The sequence below is a fragment of the Anguilla anguilla genome, chromosome 15, assembly GCF_013347855.1.
Source record: "Anguilla anguilla isolate fAngAng1 chromosome 15, fAngAng1.pri, whole genome shotgun sequence".
NCBI classification, from domain to species: domain Eukaryota; kingdom Metazoa; phylum Chordata; class Actinopteri; order Anguilliformes; family Anguillidae; genus Anguilla; species Anguilla anguilla.
In genome coordinates this window covers 10,601,438-10,623,309 of record NC_049215.1, presented here as the reverse complement: position 1 = coordinate 10,623,309, position 21,872 = coordinate 10,601,438, and the positions used below count along the sequence as shown (strand labels likewise).

Here is a 21,872-nt window from a genome sequence, read left to right as displayed (position 1 = left end):
AGTCACGCCCTGTGCGAATCTCATTGGCCAAAGTACAGTAAGACGTTTTAATTTAACAACATTCTGATTGGGCAGATATTGTGTCTTTCACCGTTCAACCAATCACCTTCGTTGTGGACACCGGCGAAAACACAGATTTTCGCAAGTGGCTTTATGAAGGACATTGACTGTGGGATAAAACTGAACCCATTTACAGCTACTTTGAAGTACACACATTCGGCGACGGGACGAATTCGTGCTCAAACAAGGATTTAGGAAACTAATTTTGAGATTGAGATTGATCAAATGCTGTGGAAAAATACTGTCCCCCCGCCTCTCTCTCTCTCTCTCTCTCTCTCTCTCGCGCGCGCACACACACACACACACACACCCACACCCCTCCTCCCTCTATTGATTCCAATTCCAGCCAGTCACTTTGCTCTCTCATTTATTGTCCATGTTCGTAAACATTATCGTCTTTGAGTCTTGCCGTCAACAATTTGTAGTCGCGTCGTATTCGTTCATCTATTGGGTTAAATCACTAAATGCCCCTATAACCTCTGATGTAATGTAACAGTGTATACAAGTGTTGATACTAGGCTACTACATGATATAACAAAAGTACGTCAAGTCCTATACATGCTCACACTATAATTATATAACATATTTTGTTAACATTGTTTATATGTACATATGGGCTACATGTATTTTAAATACATGCACTTGCACGTATGTATTTCATATGCAACACTGATTGCTTGACTCTTTTTGTATGGCCTATACCTCTGTCCTGACTGTAGTTTTTTATTGTACAATATAGATGCATTATTTAGCAGTTAAAATTTAGTGTGTTTTGTCGTGGAAATTATAGTCTCTCACAAAGAACCATACTGGCCACAAGGCAGAGATGTGGTCAATCAGTGTTGCTTTATTCAGCTGAAGAGAGCACGCCCATGAAACACTCAAAGTGGTGCTATAGGATGACTCTACCCTAACGTGGGGCAGGTCGTGTCTTTATACACCTCTAGCCCATCAATCTTGTCCTCCATTTTTCCTTATAAGGATAAGAAAAACAACTTGTTCTTATGACATTTAAAAGGAGAGGTTTTTTGGAGAGGACAGGGCTCGATCTGTTAACATTCCGAAACAGGTTAGTGCACAAACACATATTACAAACAATCCTGCTAAGAAAATAATTATTGGCACGAAAATCTTAGCAATACTGCCCTGAGAACAGATCATCGAACCCTTCAAGAAAATTCCAACCTTGCTTCCTATGCAATTCTTCAATGCCTTTTTTGTTTGATTCATGAAATTCTTCTAGCGCATTTGAGGAGTCAGATATGTAAGTGCAGCATTCACTTCCCACTACTCCACACATACCTCCTTGCTTTGCCAAAATAATATCTAGAGCCATTCTATTTTGCATCGCTACTTTCTTAATTTCATTCATTTCAGTCGCGAGGGCAGTAACCACTTTATCGGACGCATTCACGTGTCTTTCTAGCACTGTGGATAAGGCCTGTAATTCCTTTTGAGTGTTGTATATTCCATAACTATGGATGATTATACCGAAAAGCTAGTTCGGTCCTCCAACGACTCGGCTGCTGTCTGGCCCAGGGTGGCCTCATCGCAGTCGATCTTCTTGCAGTGTGACATGTGAATCCACGTCTCTCTCTCTGCCACTTTCCCTGCGGTCGGCGTGGTCAGCAACACCTGCTATGGTCCTCGCCACCTGGGCTGGTGCCAATGCTTCCTGCATTGATCTTTCGCCACGATCCAGTCCCCTAGCTCCAGGTTGTGATGAGTCATCTCTCTTTGGTCAGGTAGGGTCACCTTTACCCTGGAAAACATATCTTTTAGCACTTTATTGAGTGCCACACAGTACACTACCGTATCGTCGTCCACTCCTTGCAGGGTCAACCTGTTTTGGGGAAAGGGAGTGTCGATCATTCTCATTGGTCTTCCTGTTAACACCTCGTAAGGAGAAAGACCAGTTATTCTGTGTGTTCTGCCTCTCATATACATAAGGGCCAGGGGCAGTACCTGGACCCAGGACAACTGTGTTTCTGCTATCAACTTCGTCATTTTTATTTTCAGAGTCTGATTTGTTTGTTCTATTGCGCCTCCACTCACTGGGTGGTAATATAATAATAATAATAATAATAAACTTTATTTATATAGCACCTTTCATATCATAAAATGCAGCTCAAAGTGCTTTACAAGAGAAACAATAGAGAAAAATAGTAATAAAATAAATTGATAATGATAATATAAATTGATAATGATAATTGGTAGGCACAATGCGTCTTTAAGTTGATGCGCAGACTTGTGGTTAAACTTTGGAGTACCTTATTTACAAAATGCGGACCATTATCACTTGAAATTTTCGATGGCAGACCCCACCTGGGCATTATCTCGCGCATCAGTGCTTTTGCCACGCTTGCTGCATCTGCTTTTCTGCACAGAAAACATTCTACCCATTTAGAGAACACGTCTATGATCACTAGACAATATTTGTAACCCATTTTGCTTGATGAAGACCCTGTTGGGTTGAAACAGTGCTTTTTAGTCAATGAAGTATTGTGAGCTGTAATCCAGTGTGCGGATATCCATTTTCCTTCAATCTTCACATGTACTTTTATCCTGCACCTGGCCTAAAAACAGGTTGGATGTGCACACAGCTACTCTACAGTATTTGTAACCATGACAGGGGTTCAACTCTATGAAATCAATCATCAGGTGCTCAAAGGGGCCTGTCGGCTTCGGATGTGCCAAAGCTGGCATCTGTATTTACATTACATTTACATTACATTCATTTGGCAGACGCTTTTATCCAAAGCGATGTACAAGAAGTGCATTTTCATGATCGTAGACAACTGCTGAACACGGGTTCAGTAAGGTACAATTACTTATTTTGTACAGCTATTTCTAGCCGAGAACAATGAACACTATCCTGGTCTAACATCTGCAAAGCCAAACTAGGCAGAAGAATAAGCTACAGTATTAGGACAAATACAATTTACCAAGAAGTGCAGGGATGGGGCAACATGTAACAAGTGACAGGAAAAAGGGTTTTTTTTTAATTTTTTTTTTTATACAGCGTGGTGGTGGTTATTCTAGGTATAGTCTGAAGAGATGAGTCTTCAGGCCACGGCGGAAGATGGATAGTGAGGGGGAGGTTCGGAGAGGGACGAGGAGTTCGTTCCACCACTGGGGAGCTAGGGTGGAGAAGCTCTGTGATCCCTTTGGGCGGGTGGGAGGGATTACAAGACGCCCTGCTGCCGCAGAGCGGAGTGGTCGAGCAGGCACATAGAATTGAGTCATGTCCTGCAAGTAGATGGGGGCTGTCCTGTTGGCGGCAGTGTAGGCAAGGGTCAGGGCTTTGAATCGGATCCTGGCAGCGACCGGTAGCCAGTGAAGTGATCGCAGCAGAGGAGTGACGTGGGAGAATTTGGGGAGGTTGTAGATGAGCCGGGCAGCGGCATTCTGAATCATCTGTAGTGGCTGTATGGCACAAGCTGGCAGGTTTGCAAGGAGAGAGTTGCAGTAATCAAGGCGAGAGGTCACCGTAGCCTGGACGAGCAGCTGGGTGGAGTGCGTCGTCAGGTATGGTCGAATCCTCCTAATGTTGTATAGGAGGAATCTGCAGGACCTTGATGTTGCCTTGATGTGCTCCTTGAGGTCCAGTTGGTCATCCAGGACCACCCCCAAGCTCTTGGCAGAGTGAGAGGCAGTCACTGTGGTGCCATCAACCGTGATTGAGAGTTCACGAAGCAAGGAGGTCTTGTACGGGAAGAAGAGCAGCTCAGTTTTGTTGAGGTGGCTGGCCATCATATTTCATGGCCTACATTGTTGGTTGCACATATAACACATTTCCAACAGTATTCCTGTGCGAAAACAGGGAATCCTGGACAAAACCAAAATTTATTTACAAGATCCACCATAGTGTCAATTATTTACAAGATCCACCATGTGTCAATTTCGCAAGGAAGGGAAACATGGATTTAGGAAGGGCGGGACGCCCAGCCGGGTCGATCCATACGCCATCTGCAGAGAGAGTGCACGTGGTTAACCATTTCTGCTTTTCATGTCAGAAGTTGCGCACGCTACCTCCTGCCACCCGACAGTAATCAGGTTTTTCTTTTCCCTTTTAAACAGGAACCCACCCACCACAAGGAGAGCAGGATGAGGTAAGTAAAAGGCAAATTTCTTTATTTCTTTTACAGGTTTTACACAGTTCATAAAAACAGAGCACGCCACAACCTTGCACTAACCCCAGCCCTTTCTACTTCCTCCCTACTTCTACCACACACCGCTACCCGCCTGTGGCCCCCCTTCCCTCCTACAGAGCCCCAGCACAGGTAAGAGCACACACCGCTCAACACAGCACACACACGTAAGCCCCTTCGGATTGCCCCACACACGTGCTCACATTCAGCACACCATATAGTGATTCCCACTCCGGCTCTCCTGTACTCAGTCCCGCTCTGGGAGGGGAGACCCCACTCAGCCATCTAAAGCAGGGGGGGGAGTCACCAACTCCGAGGGGTTCTCACTTACATGCCCTTGCTCACAACCACACACACACCACAGGACACACACTGAACAGTAACAAAAGAAATAAGGGTGGGATGTAGTCTGGCCCACGGCTCTATGCTGGGCCTTTCTACATCCCAAAATGTAGACTCGCGCATCCCCACAACGTGGTTTCAAGATTCCCAGGGTCCGGGGTACCCCCAGTGCCGCCTGTTCGCCTGGTGCCACCAGCGCCGTCTCTCCTCGCCTCCCCTTTCTTTTTCGCGGGACCAGTGCAGCGTCTCTCCTCCTCCAGGACTACCCTCCAGTAAGCCACCGCCGGTCACGCAACCCACAAACACGCTCACACAGAAACAGAAAAGCAGAAGCAGAAGCAAAAGCGAAATAACTCAAAAACCAAAAGTTTAAAATCCTCACACAAGGAAACCCATTCATTCATCCGGCATCTCCCCCTCCGTTCTGCCTGTTCCTTTCCCTCTTTATCACCTGGCCCATTAACTAATTTCACCGAGAATCAGCTGCGCCGCTTCCCCGCCAGTGCAACCCGCAATCAATCAATTACCCTGGAGCGCATGCCACACGCGAATCCCAATCAACCAATCCCCGTGATATCAGCACAGCTAAGCTGGCGGCTTGTCAGGCTCACCTCCTGACATTCACATTCGTCAACCCCCTGCTTGTAAGACGGAGACGTCATGAAGTGAAAAATGATCGCGGGAAACTGGAACGGAAGCCATCTGCAGAAGAGGGGAGACAGGAGCCGCTTCAGCCATCGCATTACCTTGGGAGACGGGGTCAGAATTATTAGTGTGAACCTGACATTCACACACTGCAATACTGGAAGGAAACGGTAAGGCACCTAGCAGGCTGCGAACCAGAACGTGATGCACGATAGGCTTGCTAGAGGAAGTGAGAAAACCACGGTTGCGCCACAGAGTGCCGAAATCATGACAGATCCCATAGGCGTTCCGCGAACCAGCTTAGATGGTGAGGGACTTCCCTTTTGCTAAAACGCAGGCTCGAGTGAGCGCAAATAGTTCAGCGGCCTGCGCAGTCCAACTAGCGGGCAGGCGAGCGCTTTCAGAGACAGAGAGAGGAGTGCAGAGCGCATGAGCCACCGAAGGTTGACCCTCTGTGGGAGATCGCTGAGCGGAGCCGTCTACACAGAAGATAAGATCAGAGTTTGGGAGTTCAACATCCAGCAAGTCAGCCTGTGGTTTGCAGGGCACGTCCACCGCCTGCGTACGAACATGAGGTTCGCCGTCGTTTTCTGTGGGAACAGTACAGCGCTTCAGAGTGACGTGAGACGCGGTTAGCTACACATTCTGATAGTGCAGAAGCCGCGCGGGTGTGAGATGTGCGGTACGTGCCCGCGTGATGAGAGAACGCACCGCGTGAGGAACGTGAACAGTGGGGGGGGCGGCGCATTGCCACAATATCAGCGCAGGCTGACGTAGCCTCGGCGGCCGCTGCCACAGGGCGCAGGCACGGGGCGCAGGCACGGAACCAAACCTCGTGCCACAGCATCCGGGCGTTCAGAGTGATATCCTACTGGACGCTGTTTGTCGACGTGAGTCTGCGTTAACACGGCAGACATGAAACCGTCCTTTTCCGCGACGAGAAGATCGAAAGGCTTGTCGTGATCCGGCAAAACGAGACAGGGTGAGGTAGACAGCGCTTGTTTGAGCTCGGTCAGGGCAGTCAGGCCGTCAGGGGTCCACCCGATTTTTGCAGAAAGGAGAATTTCCTCCCGTAGCCTTTTTCCTGCCAGTCCGTCACTCACTGCATCTGCAGCAGCCAGGGGCCCACACCTCTAAATTTACGACGTGGAACGTTCGAAAGTGATACATGTGGAGCAGGCAGAAGATCAGCAAAAGCTGTTGCTCCTTAGACAAACGCACAAGAGCTGCTGTAGATTCAAGGCCAGCATAAACATTTTGCACAGTGAGGCTTTCAGAAGGTGTTTCTGGTAAATGGACTGCATTTATATAGCGCTTTTATCCAAAGCGCTTTACAGTTGATGCCTCTCATTCACCCATTCACACACCAAAAGTGAAATGCTGCCATGCAAGGTACCAATCACCTCGTTGGGAGCAATTAGGGGTTAGGTGTCCTGCTCAAGGACACTTCGACACGCCCAGGGCGGGGGATCAAACCGGCAACCCTCCGACTGCCAGAGCAACTCCTCCTGAGCTATGTCACGCCATGTATTCCATATGTTCTCATATGAGTGGTCTCTGGTCAGGGGCGTGTAATGCGCGGTGCAGTGTAACTGCGTTGGTACATCAGCGTGCGGGGGCGCCATGTTCCGCAATTCAGCGGTCGCGTCATCGTCATTTAGGTTCCATGCGTACAGCCAATCCGTTGCTACAGAATCAAGCGCATAGGTTCCTGCCGTCAGCGTGAGCGCGGCTAAGCTGTCTTCGTCGCGCTGTACGTTCACGCGCAATTTTCACAAAAGGTCACGGCATTAACAAATTAACGGGGTAATTTTGAGACGACAGGAATTTGTGTTTAAATGTTCGCCCTGGTGTTTTAACACCCAGGGGCTCTGAGAGCGGTTCAGTGCACGGTATGCCAGACTGTGCTAATAGTTTCAGGTGATATTGGAACATCGGAGATCTTTAAGTCTAAGCACAGACACGGATGCCTCCTTACTACCACCATTTCCCATTTTCCTAGGACTCAGAGCACAGACACAGACAGAAAGAAAAGAAAAACAAGTTAAGAGAAAAAAAAAAAAAATAATAATAATAATAATAATTATTATTATTATTTGATGTCAATATAATTGTGGTTCGGACTTGGGGTGGAGATGCAACCAACCTTGGGAATACCCTCCTTGTCTCAAGTCTTCCCACTCAGATTGTTCAACGCTCATGCACCCGTCCAGTACAGCGTCCTTTATCTCCTCTATCAACCATGAATGAGGAGATGGCAGATCAATTTCAATTTGGTCCTCCTTGTTACTTTCACTGTAACTATAATATCATATAATATCATATAATCATATAATATCAGCGCTCCTGTGACGCTCAATCACTATGCCCTCATAATGGAAACTCAACAGATGATAATACATTTGTGCTTCAATAGTTCACACTCTTATAATAATAATAATAATTATTATATATATATATATATAATTTATTTTATTTATTTATTTTTTTTCAATTTGAATTTGCCCCTCTATAGAACCTCACACAGATGGTTCTTGTCATTTTCACGAAGAAAGCTATGGAATCTCACACAGATGATCCCTTTTCACAGAATATTCTAACAGAACCTCACACAGATTATTCTTTTTTTCGGAATATTCTAATGGAATCTCACACAGACGGTTCCTAGTTTTCATACAGAAAACTTTAACTCGCCCTTTAAAATTTTTTTTTTGTTTATGCTGTAAGATCCCAAATAAAACCCCAGAATACAACAAGACTGAAAAACCAATCGCTACCTTGTTTGTTCGTGGGTGGTGTATCCACCGCCCGCCTCCCGCAGACGTCCTCCGGGCGGGTCCCTTCCCTCGGTTGGTCAGGGGGGAATTACCCCAGGAAGAATCTCCGTCGACGGTTTCACCTTCGGATCACTGCGGACGGCCGGCGGTGGAGGTAACCATCCTGCTCGTGACGCCAAGTAATTGTCATGGAAATTATAGTCTCTCACAAAGAACCATACTGGCCACAAGGCAGAGATGTGGTCAATCAGTGTTGCTTTATTCAGCTGAAGAGAGCACGCCCATGAAACACTCAAAGTGGTGCTAAAGGATGACTCTACCCTAACGTGGGGCAGTTCGTGTCTTTATACACCTCTAGCCCATCAATCTTGTCCTCCATTTTTCCTTATAAGGATAAGAAAAACAACTTGTTCTTATAGAAAACACGGGAGAACAGGCAGGAAACCAACAGACAAAGAAGAGAGGAAAAGTTATCGGCGTGGACATACGGCACAAAGCGGTTGTCTGGCAGTTGGAGGGTTGCCGGTTCGATCCCCGCCCTGGGTATGTCGAAGTGTCCCTGAGCAAGACATCTAACCCCTAACTGCTCTGGTGAATGAGAGGCATCAATTGTAAAGCACTTTGGATAAAAGTACTGTATAAATGCAGTCCATTTACCAGAAAAAAAACATGTGTGTGAGAGGGGGAAAAAAAAGATGTGTGTCTAAATCTGTGTGCGTGGACTTGTAATTTGAGGGCACGGTTTATAAACCATGCGTACAGGTTTCTAAACCGAGAGTACAGATTTACACATGGGTCTTTTTTTTCCTCAGCTGACCCCAGGGGCCTTCGTAGCTCCGTACATATTGACACACAGAAATTGACCTTTTGTTTCAAGCACTCATTATGAAACATATTGACACTAAGTATAAGCAAAATGTATATAAAACAGATTTTTCTCTTACAGTTTTTCTTCATTCCTGTGCAACAGGCGCTATTGCAGTCAGGTATTTATGTAGGTGTGTATCGGCTTTATCTGAGGCGGGAGGGTCAAACTCAAGTTTCTGGAAGTTCCGATCAACGACTGACATGAATGGATTGCGCTGAAACGCACTGAAAACCAGCAGGGACCGCGACTCTACGGGGCGGAAGTCTGAAAGCGTTGATCTAAAGAGTCGGCTGCGTGGAGGATTGACATAATGAATGGCAGTTTCAGGATAACGGTTGTGGAGGGAATCCAATTTGTCTCAGGACGTTGTTTCGTGTTTTGTGGAAGTGACACACTGCTATCAGCGTGTCGGGTTCAGGCAGGTCTACGGCTTGTCATCAGGGTGCTGCAGAACCGGCCATAAATTCACGGGCTGTTTAGGGCAGGCAGCGCCGTGGAAAAGCAGACCATTACACGGATTTATTGAGTATACACACACACACACACACACATATATATATACACCAGGGGAGAATGTTCTTCTGACCAGAGTCATGATCCATGCCTTAACAGTGGTATGCGAGGAGGGATTTAAATAATTATTCTCAATCAGATCATTTCCCAAGATGACATCAGAGATTCTTTGTCTGTAATCCTCACAATACGCATATCAAGTGAATGCATTGAATATTTCCCGCATGATCTATTGGCCAACATTAATTTGTCCATTTGCTGGAGGCAATAAATAGTTTGTAAAAGAAAGAAAAAAAAAAAGAAACAGTGCCAGGAAATTTGATCGTGTGCTTTTTAAGTAAAGCTTTTTCCCATTGGTTTTAGAAAAGAGGCAGCAGAATTTCAGGGCGGCAACACATCAACATAGCAATTTCCCTACCTCCAGTCAGCTGATGTATTAAAGTTTTTTGTGTTTTTTTTTCCCATCTCCCTCCATTTTGGAGAGAATGCTTGGTGCCTGTGTCATAGGCATCCACTCCTAAGCGTTTGTAGCGGAGGGGAGACAGGCGAGCCACGGAATGTGGCCGCCAATGACTGAATAACCGCGTATGACACAAATCAGAGTGACGATCTCACAATGCCCAAAACAAACACTGTCTGCCGCGCGCCAACCATTCCACACAGCGGGACGTGCGTTATTTGTTCATCGATCTCGTAAAGGCAAACGCGCATCACTTGTTAATCCAGTTCCCTGCCAAACATGATTTATTATAAAAAGTAATGTTTGTAAGACTTGCTATCGACCGTTCGTAATTTTTTTACTGGATCATTTTATTCAGTGTTTAGACTGTATACTATTTTATTTCTTTATTTTGAGTAAAGCACTTCAAGAAAAGTGCTGTAACAATAAAGTTACTAAATTCTTCCCGTTATTATTATCATCATCATCATCATCAAAAAGTGTACTTCTCCCAACCTGGAAGCCTCATGCTAGTGTGCAGTTGGTAATATTTTTATTTTTAAAAACTGCAGTGTTATCCACATGGTTTCTCGTGTTTAGAACAGAAACTGTTATGATACGTTTTCTTTCTGAGACCTAGTTTTATATACCTCAAACATGTTGAAGAAATATGACACATTAGACATTAAAGTCTCTTTACAAATTCATTCCATCTTGCAAACAAATCATTTATGGTCCTTAATCAAACATTCATAAAATATTCCCTACAACAGACGAAAAGGGAAACATAAAAGAGTATTTCCTCGCATGGAGTTCTCACAGAACAGTTTTTCCCCCCTCCAGTCTACGAGGGAGGGTTTAGCTATGAGTCACTTCACTCCGGAATTTTCCGATTCTAAATCTTTCCCGGCCCACAGGTCCTCTTTGAGAGAAAATAACTAGCCATATAACTCACACTCTTTCTCTGAAACAGTTTTGCTGCTGTTGTACAACATCGCCCTGACAAAGTTTTTCTCTCGTGGAACGTGGACGTTATGCCCTGCAAGTAGCAGCAGAATAGAGGACCGAGTTCAGGAAAGTCTCCCGGGAATATAAATTTGCTCATGCTGAACGTGGCAGGTTTTCACGACGGGTTTGTTCCCTAGCTCACATAACCAAAACCGTTAAGTAAACATCCAACAGATATGCCCCAGATATTTGTATGCACAGGGAAAATACATAAAGCAAAAAGCAGTTATGTTCGACAATTGAGCATTTGGCATGCATTCCATGTACCCAGATTTAACTCGGGTGAACTTCTAACTGCTAATGTCACGAGAAATGTGGGAAATTTGGGTGTGTACAGGAAATGTCCTCGGTCACGTGCTGTACGTCGATGTTCGTGGATGTGCTTTGTATTGCCTGGTGTTTTGAAGGTGACACTTGCGAAAATGGCTGTGAAAGGTAACACAATTATGAAAGTTTGTTTTTGCTCCGATTTCAAATGAATTAAAGCTGCAGAGATAAATAACTGGGTACTTGAGTAAATTTTTTTTAGTTTAACCTACAGTTAATGTAGATGATAAATAGGAATTGAATTTATTGTTTTAATAGATAATAGATTTTCTCTTGATTTAAAGGCTTTTTAAATCTATGCACATGAAAGTTTTACAGGATAAAGGTTTGAGAATGGCATGGTACAGTCATGAACTGAAAAGACCTTAGTAGCGCACTGCCTGCTGGGAATGGGAGTTCTTGAGAAGAAAACTCGAGACTCATTAACACAGAGACTCATTAACACAGTTGCCAGGAGACACTTTTCATCACTCCATTACTTCAAGTGCATTCAAGTGCACTTTGAAACACTTGCTTGATACAGGATCAACATGTTCTCTTAAGAGAAAATCTCTCAAAACCCATTCAACACCATTCACAGAAGGTCTCAGACAGCTGTGTTTCATCATCAACTGTTTCTGCCACATGAGGGGTGGCCTTTCCCTCTCTTGCCTAGAGTCGAGGACCGTTGAAATGTAGATGGTTAGGTCACCGTCTTGGTGAATCTGAACAATAGATAAGGCAGAAACATGTAGTTATACATGTTTGCTTGTATTGACAATCATAGGCTGATTAAAAGATCATACCAAACATTTGTTGGAAGTTAATATAAGACAAACAAACCAAAAAACAAACAAACAAACAAACAAACAAAGTATTAGTGAAAACCAAGGCACTAATCAGCTGTTAGGACACATAATGATTAAGGAAATGGACTGGCTATATATTTACATTTACTCCATCATTGGTGGGTGCTTTTATCTTTGTTATCCACATATTTGTGTTTTAATCCTCCAGGGAATCCCGTGACAAATATTTAACTGGATTAAAATGGTATGAGTATATGCAAAAATACTTATCTGTGATTCAGCACATTAAAAAACAAACACTCCTAATAGACAAATACTTTCCAATGAATGCAATTTTAGAGTTCTCATAAATGGGCTAATGTTGATGCAATAATATTTTCTGCAGTTGTATGTTAAATTATAGGTTTAAATTAAATGTATTGTGTAATTAAATTCCCTGTGAATTGCACGTATATCAAGCTTTCACAAAAAAAAACGTAAAAACAAATAAAAAAAATAAACATTTGAGGGTATCGCTCCTAAATTTAAGTTACGCACTGATAAATGATGATATACTGAATGAAAACCAAACAATACCTGCCACTCAATGAGATATTCATAGGTTTCCGCTCAAGGTCGCAAATAGATACAAATGTGGACGAGTCTATCTTGTGGACAATGACCGTATAGCAAGCAACAATGTAGGAAGATTGGAAGATTCCAAAATGTTAACCAAAAATAAAATAAAGTTTTAAACAGTTTTATAATAAATATTGTAACGATGGCTGTGGCTTCCACTAATATATTGCATTATTGTAAGTCATTATACTACTTACGTTATGAGAGCTTCTCCTTGCCTTGGTAAATTTGTGAATGAACTGCAATGCTCTGGTACATCCACTGGGGGAAGGGGTCATCAATAGCCATTGTAGCTTCCCACTGTGTAAAACATCCCTTTGCGAACTTAAGAGTATTGACCCTGCCAGAAATTTAAAGCTGAGCCCAGGCTGAACCACAAGAGGGAACTGTTAGGCAGGCTGTTAAGAAAAAGAACTGTTCTCAAATCCTATTCCATCCAACCTGAATTAATCATTATTTTTGAATCACCTGAATTAAGGTTAGGGCTGGGGTTTAGGCCATGACTTGTGCTGGAGACTTGATTAGTGTTAGAGATCTGAGGAAGGGTAAAAGTTAGAATCATTGTTAGGAGCTAGGGTTAGAGTTACGTTTTGGAGCTGGGTTGGGTAAAGTTAGGATTGGTGTTCTGAAACGGTAGCATTATGGTTAGGAGACAGGGTTTGGGTTCAGGTCGAGGTGAGTAAGGATTTGGATTAGGTGGTGTTGTCTGAAGGCTGATCTACTGTATCCATCACACTCCAGTGCAGTAGGTGGCAGTAATGCGCCAGTATTTAGGTTTTGCGCCAGTATTTTGGTTTTACGCCACCACAAAACCTCCAACGAAGCAGAGGCATTGCAAATGGAGCTTCCTGAATTTTGCCCAGGAACTGCCATTGTTTGTGAAGCTTGCAAACTCCAGTGGCTACTCGAGGTATTGCAGTTTAGCAAGCCTCTGGTGCCGAAAAAGCTAATTCCATTGAAGCCCATTCAAAACTATGGATTTACCCTGGCCAAACTAAATAGTTTAGGACAATACTTTTAAACTCTAAAATTTCTTCACACTGAACTAATTACTCTCCAGGCACCGATTTATTTCCTGAGCCCCACAGACGAAGATTTAAGATTTATTTCATTCCAGTTTGGTCCGCGTGGATTTACGTCACAGTGCACGAACCTGCTTACACCGGCAGCGCATGAACGAATATGAGGCTGTGATTGACTCATCGATGCTGAAAAGGGTGGAACTGAGAGTCTAGCCTACACAAGAACCGCTGTGCCAGAATACGTTGAGTATCAAACTTTGACTAAGGATTACATGAATCCACCGTCATTATCGTTTTGATTATATTGCAATTTTTATATAATTACTATTAATATTACTAATAATAATGTTACCGAGATAACATTTTTGTGTCAATCGTTCGTGGTGATAAATTGTGATGAATAAATGAATAATAAATGAGTAATAAAGCTGGCATATGTTATTCTTTAAGATGCTATTATTGATTCCAGCATATTATCATTTTGACTATATTGTTATTTTGATATTGCTACAAATAGCCTACTGTTATTAAAAATGTTAGTAGTTGCAGTATTTCTGTCTGCATGATGATGGTGCTGGTGAGGAAGACAAAGAGTATTTATTTAGGCCAGCATAAATAAATAATGAGAGTAGCTTAATATCTTTAATGTCTTTAATTTTGAATGCTTTTTGAGACGATGTTATGGTGCTGATTAAGGTGAGGTGATGACGATGATAAACATGTCGATTACAAAGATAACGACTGCATGAATACAAAATCATACATAAGACCAATTTATCAACAGATTTTACTGTAATTTTTGTGTCTTATCGGTTTATTTATGATTTATTGGCAACACAAAGTTCAATGCGCTCAGTAAAAATGGAAACTTGCCTGTGTGCTGTGACAGGCCAAACCACACATCAGTGGCTACAGGAGTTTATAGTGTGCATTAAGGCTGTCAAAAGTGCCATGAAATTGAGTTCGAATATTAGTTTTTGTAATTAGTTAGAGTTCGAATATATTCGAATATCATTTGCCTATAATTCACAAAAATAAGATGCTTGTTGTCCGGCGCAATATGCACGTGACTGGCCAACGCGTTATTTTCCACAAGCGAGCAGTAGAATAGAGGACATCGGTGAACTTTAATACTAGTTTACTACATCTGGGGCCTCATTTATAAAACGTATTTTAGATCAACTGTGTGGCGCGTGCGTAGAAAATCACGTCAAAGTAGTGATTTATAAAATTTCAACATGACTCGATTTGACCGTGGAAACGGTCGTGGCTCTACGGCAGTTATTCACTTGGACGTATGCACGCAAGTTCATTTTATAAATGAGCCCCCTGCACTATAGCCTAATGCGCAAATGAATAAAGCACTTTCTCGTGGATGTAATTTGCCACAAATCGGCATTTAATAATCATAGGGAAATGATTGTTTATAGAAAATCGCTGTTTATTTCTTAACACAAAAACAAAAAGAAAACGCAAAAACAAAAACTTTTGGCCCTGAGGTGCAGATGCAACATACAAAAACAAAAAGGAGTGGTCCTGAGGTGCAGATGCAACATACAAAAACTAGTATCCCCGAAGTGCACTGTTGCACTTCGGGGCTACTAGTTTTTGTTTTTGTATTTTGCATCTGCACCTCAGGGCTGCTAGTTTTTGTATGTTTGTGTTTTGCACCTCAGGGCTGCTCCTTTTTGTTTTTGCATTTTCTTTTTGTATTTGAGTTTTGCACTTCAGGGCTGCCCGTTTTTGTTTTTGTATGTTGCATCTGCACCTCAGGACCACTCCTTTTTGTTTTTGTATGTTGCATCTCCACCTCAGGGCCGAAAGTTTTTGTTTTTGCGTTTTCTTTTTGTTTTTGTGTTATGCACTTCAGAGCCACCGTATCAAACGGCTAATACCTGTAGCCTAAAACAACATAAATTACTTACTCTGTTTAGTATGTTTAACTTCTTTCATCGTCCAATTTGATCAAAATCTTCAGAAAAGAAAGGAAACCTAGCCTGCCATGGGAACATTATTTAGCCTAAATTGTTAGCTGACCAGATCTGTTGAACGAATTGAAAAACGAGACTGGCTCGCGAAGCTAGCTGACCAGTAACGTTAGGTGTCCATGGAGCTGAAAGTATCGCCGGAGGTTATTGGCAAGGAAAACCAGACGATCCACTTGCTCTGGGTCCAGGGCAGAATGTTTTTTGTTGACAGAGGAAACTCGTTAGCACAGGACATGAACTTTGCGTGCATGAACACGATTCGCCGCACAAAATTAAAGCCTGCGTGTTAATTACAATACGCGGGATCCAAAACTAATATTCGAACGCTCAAATTTAGGTTCGAACTTTAAAAAAAGAAAGATTTTCGAATAGTTTTCGAACTTCGAATATTTTTGGACAGCCCTAGTGTGCATACGTGTGTGCTTGCGTGTGTGTATGTATGTGTACATATGTGTGTATGTATGCGCGAGTCATGTTACTCACCTCAGGCCCTCCCACAATGCACCACATGGGAACTGAATTCCAGGGATACTCTCAAGAACACAAAGAAGAAGAAAAAAGTAATCAAAAGTTATCTAACTTTCTTTATTTCAGGTTGTTACAGTTCTATCTAAAAAAAGAATCTCTGAACAACTACAGGAAATACATAAATACAGTAAATGTGTATCGCCACTGAGCCAATACCATCTGGAGAACATTCAGAATGACTGGTCACCATACTTTCAAATGAAATGAAATAAAATAAAATAAAAAGCCAGAATTCACCAGCGCTGAACCATGCAACCAATTAAATACATACTGGCCTATCGTTAAATGGGGCTTCACACTGACAATCTTAACAGAGTTGGACACAGCAGGTCAAGGTCATCCCCCAATTAATTTTTTTTTGTATTCCAAAAAAAAAAAAAAAAAAATTCCACAAATTTCCAGCCACATAATTTCCACCCTTAGTAGCTGTGAAAACATTGTGATATAAAAACTAGTCTACTATAAACTCTGTCTGGAAATATAATCATTTATATTTGGCTCTTTAAAGCATCACATTTTCTCTCTTAGATTGATTAGAATTTATTTTTAATCCAGTATTAATTTCCAAGTAATTTGACAGATAAGCCCTAACATAATAAACTTACTTTCTGTTACATGTCTGAATCCTCCTATTCTCAACATGCCGTGAATGCAATATGCCAGAGTAGCTTGTTATCAAATAAATAAAAATAATAATATATAAGCGCTGACTCACCCGAGCATCGTATTCTTTTATGTACGTGAAGCCACTACACGGCACAATCACTAGCATTATTGAAACTGCAAGGAAAAACCGCAGAAAGCTATCACCATCTAGTGGAAATTTTTTGAATTACCATTTCACATTTACACATGCAGGAAGCATCACAGGAATTACGTTTAATCTTGAACACTCAACGTGAATGACGGAGTCGGGGGAATTTTGTGTGTGCGTGTACAAGTACACGTTTAACCAGTACACCAGTTAGTTCTTGAAAAACGTTCACATTTATTTGTATCCTGTACAGCAGAATAAGTATTACTGTCAAACTCACTGTTACCATGGATACAGGCTTCTGATGAATAGCAGTCAATATAATGAAACGCTCTCAACAGGATATTTTAAAATGGAAAAAGGACTAAAATATGCCTTTGGGCTAGTTACATTTTCAGAAGATTCTAGTATGTAGTTTTATTTCTGGCTATGCTAATCAGCATACAAGTTAAAATAATACTTTTAAATGGCAGATTGTCATAAATACAATTATGCATACGTTTACTGTACTTCTGTGTCAAATATAATAACTGTACAGCTAATTACATCACAGACCATGTGACCAGAGCATTATGGATGCTCCACAACAGCGAAGTGTAGAGACCAATCAGAGCTATACTTTATTTTATGGGGGAGGAGGGCAACATACAATTTCTGTACAATATTTAACAATCACTTCCAATCAGGCCTCTGCAACTATTAAATACTTGCAAAACAATAGAAAATGGCAAGTTTTTACAGAAGGGGGAGGAAGGGAGCTTTGAGACCAGGATGTACAGAACATGGCTGGGTATAGAGATTCAAAGCTAACACAGTTTAGCAGTGTTAGCTTTCTGGCATAATCGAGAGGTAATGTGTCACAAAACTGAACCGCTTTCAGAAAAGGAAAAGGGAAAGAAAAAAAAAGGAAAAAACCCACTGCTGGTCAAACAGGGAAAGGGTTGCGCTTTAGCCGAGGTAAACGACACGTCGATCCAGGGTGCCATCCGCAGCGAGGGGTGACCGTGGTGACCGCGGACTTTGACATAAATTAGTACAATTAAAAATAGAGATATACAAAATGTAAAAAAATTTATTTTGGAATAAGTACTTTATGAAGGATTTTCTTTTTTTCTAAATTTTTTTTGTGTTATGATATAAAATGGCAAAACAACATCATGCTAAATTCACAATCTAAAAACGACATTCATATTTACATAATGTGCATTCCATGAAGTCTGCAGCCAATGACTTGAGGGGGGATTTGGCTTTTGTTAATGAGGGGAGAGGACAGTGCCCAGCGCTCTGGAATTGATGGATCTGTTTTACATATATATATATATATATATATATAATATCCTGTGAGCTCCATAATGTTTGGGACAAACATTTGGGAGCCCTTGATTTGGCTCTGTACATAAATTTTAGATTCATAAACAAACAATGTGGTTAAAGTGCACATTCTCAGCTTTTATTAAAGGGCATTTATTTATTTAAGGGTTTTTTTAATACACAGCTGTTCCACCATGTATAAATTACAGAACTTTTTATCCATAGTCCCTTTTTTCAGGGCACCATAATGTTTGGGACATGTTAAAGTTATGTAAATGAAAGTAGTCACTTGTTGCATATCCATTACATGCAATAACTGCTTGAAGTCAGTTTAAAAAAACAAAAACATCTTTGTCCCAAACATTACGGAGCTCACGGTACACAAATATGTAAAACCGCTCCATACTTTCCAGAGTACTGGGCACTGCCCCGGTCCCCCCATTAATATATATATATATTTTCTTTAGGGGGGGGGCATATATAGAATATCTGTACAGCAACAGGTGCAGGACGGGATTGTCCAAAAAGCCTTAGTATTAAAAAGGGGGGGAAAAAAAAATAACTGAAGGGGGGGCGGTGAGACAAAGGACACCTAGACGATACGAACAACCCACCTGTGGGCGGGTCACACGGCTACATTCAGTTTCTTTAGCACGACGACAGAGGAGATGAAACGAGGCAGGTGTGCACACGGTAAGATTTGCATATCTGCCTTAGCCCCGCCCCTCCGCGCTGGGAGTGCAACGGTGCGGACAGACGGACGGACGGTGATGGGGGTGACGTGCGCTGCTGTTCCCGGGTTCGAGCGCAGCCGGGCCTACGTGCTGGAGCAACGAGTGAGCCGCCAGACCCACCCCGCCGGCCTTTAAGAGCGCCGATGGGGGGGGGGGGGGGGGGCTTGGGGAGGGGGGAAACTGCTGACCTCCACCCCCTCCCCCCCTCCACCCCTTACAGTTACCATGCGGCCTGCGACTGTCAGCCAGCGAATGAAACTGGTTCAGAAATGCTACAGTTTGTGTAAAAGTTACTAAACCTTTGCTGATTGCATATCGGTACTTTTAGTAAAGCATAGTACTGTATCCCTGATGCAGCTCCTGTGTAGAAAGGAAAGCCGGCACAGAAACGAGTCTGTGCGGAAAGCCGGTGTGAAGGTTAGCGCGGCTGTGGTGCTGGCTGCACGTCGCGGGGCCTGGAATTCGGAGAGTCCTACCAAACGGCTCTCCGGGACGTTAGGAACGGCTCCTGCTGCGTGGTTAGCCTGGAGCTGGCTCTACCCAGCCAAGCTCCTAACGATGAGACTCCTGCTACCCAGCAGAGCTCCTAACAATGAGACTCACGCTACCCAGCCAAGCTCCTAACGATGAGACTCGTGCTACCCAGCCAAGCTCCTAACGATGAGACTCACGCTACCCAGCGAAGCACCGAATGATGAGACTCACGCTACCCAACGATGCTTCTAATGATGAGACTCATGCTACCCAGCCAAGCTCCTAACCTTGAGACTCACGCTACCCAGCCAAGCTCCTAACGATGAGACTCACGCTACCCAGCAGAGGCCCTTAACGATGAGACTTGTGTGCTTTGTGTCCCGGTCAGAGCTGCAGCATCCACACTGAGCACTCAGCAGGAGATAATGGCACCAGGATGAGAGAGAGAGAGAGAGAGAGAGAGAGAGAGAGAGAGAGAGAGACGGAGAGAGGGAGACAGAGAAGTCACTTGTGGCTCAAAGCAGAAAGGGTGGATCTGAAATGGATTCCTGAGATGTGTTCGGTACACTGATACCAGCACGCTAACCCGAGAGAGAGAGAGAGAAAGACAGCGAGAGATACCAGCCTCAACTCACAGAGGGGGGCAAAAAAAAAAAAAAAAAAAAAACGAATGGCAAAAAGGCGTACACATATCTTTAAATATTACACAGACACAGCAAATCTACAGAGGGAAGTGCTTTAAAATGTTTCTGCAGTTCAGATTTTCAGGGTTTTGTTTCTCCTAACTACACTTGTAAGAGCAATAAACTTTTATAAACACAACAGCAGTAATTAAATGATTCAAGAAGAATTGCTTCTAAAACAGCAGGGCAAACGATAGAACAGAAGCCACGAGCAGGAGAGGCGGAATAGAGGAGAAGATTCAGACGCGCACATGGCCGTTAGCTATTGGCATACTCGGTTAAAAACGCCGCCGACTCTCGTTTTCTCTCCGTTTTGTTTTTTTTCTTCCGTCGTGTAAAAAATTAACCGAGACGGAACAGGTTTCATCTGAATGTTTTGGATTGTTTTTAGTGTTAGAGGTGGAACTGAGGTATTTCCTTGTTGAGGGAGGTTTATGGTTATTTAAAGTAATGCTTGGAGGTGAATCCCATCAAATACCCTTGATTACATGTTTTGTTTTTTTTCCCCGTTGATGGAGGTACACAGCAGCATTGCACCACATTCAGAAGCTGTTTCTTATTGGCATTACAATAGTCACTTATATAAACACGAAAACAGCAAATGCGTTTAAAAACAAGTCGCCCTTTTTATACTGAAATGAAATGCATGGTGTGGGTCTTTTTTTCTCCATTTTTCTTTTTCTTAGAAAAACTAGCAGAAGTCCGTTTGATGAAGTTCTTTTTCGATACAAAGAGAAAAAAAAATCGCCTGCCCAAAGTTTGACTCGAACGACGCTGACCGGTTGCCAAGCAGACGATTCCGCGTTTCTATGGTGAAGACTCCAGACTGGATGACTGTGGTATGGTCTCTCCCACTGTGGGCCTGTGTCAGGCTAATGTCTTCAGGCACGCATGTAGCTAAGTTGGTGCTGGTAGGAACCAGTCTGAGGCTGATATTCCTGAATATGGGCGGCTGGACCATCTGTACACAAACGCAGGGGTGCGTGTTGAGTTTTGTGGAGCGGGCCGGACCATCTGTACACAAATGCAGGGGTATGTGTTGAGTTTTGTGGAGTGGGCCGGACCATCTATACACAAACACAGGGGTGTGTGTTGAGTTTTGTAGAGCGGGCCGGACCATCTGTACACAAACACAGGGGTGTGTGTTGAGTTTTGTGAAGCGGACCGAACCATCTGTACAGAAACGCAGGGGTGTGTGTTGAGTTTTGTGGAGTGGACCGAACCATCTGTACAGAAACGCAGGGGTGTGTGTTGAGTTTTGTGGAGCGGGCCGGACCATCTGTACACAAACTCAGGGGTGTGTGTTGAGTTTTGTGGAGTGGGCCGGACCATCAGTACACAAACACAGGGGTGCGTGTTGAGTTTTGTGGAGCGGGCCGGACCATCCGTACACAAATGCAGGGGTGCGTGTTCAGTTTTGTGGAGCGGGCCGGACCATCCGTACACAAATGCAGGGGTGTGTGTGAGTTTTGTGGAGCGGGCCGGACCACCTGTACACAATTGCAGGGGTGTGTGTTGAGTTTTGTGGAGTGGACCGGACCATCTGTACAGAAACGCAGGGGTGTGTGTTGAGTTTTGTGGAGCGGGCCGGACCATCTGTACACAAACTCAGGGGTGTGTGTTGAGTTTTGTGGAGTGAGCCGGACCATCTGTACACAAACGCAGGGGTGTGTGTTGAGTTTTGCGTAGCGGGCCGGACCATCTGTACACAAACGCAGGGGTGTGTGTTGAGTTTTGTGTAGCGGGCCGGACCATCCGTACACAAACGCAGGGGTGTGTGTGAGTTTTGTGGAGTGGAGCGGGCTGGACCCTCCGTACACAAATGCAGTGGTTCAGAGGCTC

The 21,872-nt window shown here is 43.4% G+C and overlaps 1 protein-coding gene across 2 annotated transcripts in view; it reads right to left on the bottom strand.

Annotated features, from left to right (window-relative positions):
• Positions 1 to 16,107: 16,107 nt before the first annotated feature.
• LOC118214263 (activin receptor type-2A) overlaps positions 16,108 to 21,872 on the bottom strand; it is a 58,815-nt gene continuing 53,050 nt past the window's right edge. For both annotated transcript variants that reach the window (XM_035394085.1, XM_035394086.1), the window contains one exon: positions 16,108 to 21,872. This exon is cut by the window's right edge and continues 247 nt beyond it. The gene's annotated coding sequence lies outside the window, so the exon portion shown is untranslated.